Below are 3,635 nucleotides of genomic sequence, written 5' to 3'. Positions count from 1 at the left end.
CGCAGCCCATTGACTACTGGTCCTGCAGGGTCCTGACTCTGCCTTTTTTTTCCCCTCTGCTATTTTTAGCTAGGCCAAATAAAGAGGGAGCTCATCTTACTACTCTCCGCTGGCCCGAGGTTTCGCGAGGCCCTGGCTATGTTTGGTAAGTGGCGGCGTTGGGAGACGCAGAGCAGAGACCTTGTCCGTGCCGGAAGACCCCTGGCTTCCTCCCGTATTTGTTCTTTGCTTCTCCTTTTCTTTCTTTCATTTGTACTTCTTCCTCCATGGTAGAAAGGTATCTAGGCAAGAAGGTGGGGAAGAAGCTCAAGGGATCTGATTTTCACCCTACAGAGGGACAAACCGGGATTCAAAGACCTCATGCTGGGGCCAAGTCCCTCACCACGAGGTCCTGGACACCTTGCTGTCTGGCCACATCTGTCCTCCTATGTCTCCAAAGGTGCTGAAGGCTGGGAAGGTGATGGACCTTCTGCCCTACATGGGGAGCACTGGGGACCCCCATCACCTGCCAGGGAACCGCCCCCCTGCCATGGTGGGTTCATGTGGGTCACCAACACAGTGGTGTCTCCTGGGCCTGGAGGCTATGGGAGCTTTCCAACCTCGAAAGCTTTGCCCGGCACTACCATGAGGAGGGGTGATTTCAGCAGCACAGGCACTGCCCTTGGCTTGCACCCGGAAAAGCAGGTGAACCGCTCTAGAAACTCATGTTAGACATGGCTTCAAATTAAAGATGTCCAGGGCAGCAGAGCCCTGGGGAGATTACCTTGGGAGAGTGGATAAATGATGACAGACATGGCATTGGCCACATTCAGCCAACCAGTCTTGATCATTTGCAGCAGACCCCTACCCTTGAGCACTTCCCAAATCCAGCGGCCTCCCCTGCCCTGCCGACACCAGGTCTCCACACCGTGCAGCCTCATCGAGGCTCACCCGGAAGGACCGCCACACGTCCTCACACCCTAAGGGCACCTCAAGCTGCTGATGGACCATTGCCATGGGCAGGCTTTGGGGGATCAGGGCTGGAGGGGCCAGTATCTGCCAACACATGCTTGGGTGGTGGTGGCTGGATGTGGAGATGGGGTGGGAAGTGTGCATGAACCCCATGAGGTGCCCAACACCCTCTTCTCCCATCAGACATCAAAGAACGTGGAGCAATGTGTGACGGAGACGCCCACCCATGGGTACTGTGCACCGCCATGCAGAGACCCGGCAGTGCCGGTCCCAACAGATACCTCCACTTAGGACATCCCTGTGAAACCATCAGGCAACACTCATCTGAGGTTGTTTTACTTGTTGGGAGCTGATAGCAGGGCATCTAAGGATGGGAAACACTGGCAGGAATCACCCCACAGTGCCACGAGGTGGGAAGGGCTCCCAGGAGGTCCCAGTGGTGCTTCCCCATGCCCTGATGATGCCTGAGCTCCCCAGCTCTGATCACGATGCCAGAAATAGCTGCTACGGCTGACGTGCCTGCTGTCCATCCTGGGCTGCTTTGGCTCTTTGTCTCAGCCAACAGCTGTCCTAAACCCACACTGGGAACTCACATTTCCCTGTGCACCCTCTGTCCCAAGGACACGCTGTTCCACACTGTTACCATTCGGATAGCCCAGGATGGGGTGAGTGGCAGCAAAACCATGAAGTCTGGTGTCCCTGAGGTGCCAGGGACATCTCTGTGGTGGCCATAACATGGAGCAGCCCTCAGGCAGCTCTGTCTGACCCCAGTGACCAAACCTACCACACCTCATGTGGCTGGCAATGAGGAGAGACCCTGTAGAAGTGGATCTCCCCCCTCCCCACTCCTCTGCCCCAGCGTGGTCGTTGTGACCACCAATGTCCCCTTTGCACCTTCAGCTGATTTCCCTGCAGAACAGCTGGGAATTCCCTGCAGTGGCATAAACCGCATCCACTGTTTTTTTCTCCTTCTCTTTTCTATCACAGCAGGGATGTTCAAGCCGCTCCCCCTTGGGTATCAGCCAAGACTTTCAATGCTTTCCAAGCCTGGGCCCTTTCAATAACTGAAGACGTGGAAGCCCTGCTCCACCCTGGCTCACCCCAGGGCCACCCCAAATTCATCCAGGAAGGCCTTTACCCAAAATACCAGCCCCGCCAGCAAGGGGGTAGTGGGTTGTCTGTTACCCTCTTGGGAGCATCTTGGGTTTTTTGAGAACTCGAGTGCCAAAAACGACAGGTTCTCGTGCTATTTTCAGCCCCATCCAAAATCGCAAAGTCCCTGGGAGCAGCGGCTCCCCGTGCCCTGGTGGTACCCTGCACCGGTGGCAGGGGAGCTGTTAAGAGCCTCTCGCTATCGCAGGCGCTATCGTGCCCTTCTTTGGATTGAGTGAGTTGTTATCACATCCTTGACAGGTTCCCCGGGGTTGAGAATCCAACCCGACACCGAGATATGTTGGGAACAGGAGCAAACTATAAACAGAGATGAACGAAAAGCAAATCTCCGAGATGTGAATTAAGAGATTGTTTAAAACCCAAACCTGCCTTTTGCACACAGATTTCTTCCCTTTATTATTTGATTTACACCGTACTCTCCCTTGAGCTGGCAGGGAATGAAATATCTGCATTCCTTTCCAAAATGTGTGGCATCTTTGTATCAGGACTTGGTTTGGAGCTTGCTCCATGTGCCGAGAACACTGGGATTTGGCATGCGGAGAGTGCCAGGAGAGATGCGTCCTGACTGTGCAACCACTGCAGCCTGCTAGACTTTATATATATATACATATATATTTGCATATACACATAAATCTATACACATACACATATATACGTGTACGTACATTATAATAATGCACGTATGTGTGCACATAATAATTCCTCATTAATGCTCCTTCAGCCAAAGAAACCTGAGGAAGATGCACGGCAGACTGTAAAACTGAACCGGTTCAAAATGTTATGTGAGAGATTGCAACACTCCAAACAAAATGCAAGATGTTACTTTAAAAGAAGCAGGCTTGGGCTTTTGAATTTATGTAACCTAAACTGATTTTGTCTGTTTGAAATTGTTGTTGCGTGTTGGGAATCTCAAAGAGGTGAGGAGCGAAGCTACAGAAGTTTCCTTTGGAGTCCAGGATTACAAGCCCCTTTACGTCTCCTTGCAGCTCCAAAGCTGTTAACGGTTTGCTTCATTTTATTAACAGCGGACAAGAAAAAAAAGATTCCTCCTCGGAGCATGTGTGAGGTGACAAGCTGGATAATAACAGCTCCTTTGGAAGCTTTTATAGTACATTAGGCAAACACAGTGGATGTTTATAGACTTTTAAAAATGCTGATTATATAAAAATGCGTTTATAGCCTTCTAAAATACCAAGCTACTGTAATATAAATATTTCCAACAAGAAATAACTAAAAATGCAGATTATTGACCCAATTGGAGCATTTGTTACATTGATTTCTGGTTCTCTTTGGAGCTTGAACCAAAAGATTGGACAATACCCTGTGATAAGAGTCAGGTCACTCAGGTCTTCACACCCTGCAGAGGATGCTGCACTTTCTTGGAATGAAGCCAAACTGACTGAACCTGGCACCCTGTTCACCCCCCCAGCACCCCCGAACACCTCCAGCTCGAGGGAGCTCCTGGAAAAGCCGGGCACCTCCCAGCAACCTGCTGGCCCAGCCACCTTCCC

This window comes from Opisthocomus hoazin, chromosome 18 (genome assembly GCF_030867145.1).
Source record: "Opisthocomus hoazin isolate bOpiHoa1 chromosome 18, bOpiHoa1.hap1, whole genome shotgun sequence".
Classification (NCBI taxonomy): Eukaryota; Metazoa; Chordata; class Aves; order Opisthocomiformes; family Opisthocomidae; genus Opisthocomus; species Opisthocomus hoazin.
The sequence above is the reverse complement of the archived record's forward strand: the minus strand, read 5'-3'. Positions refer to the sequence as shown.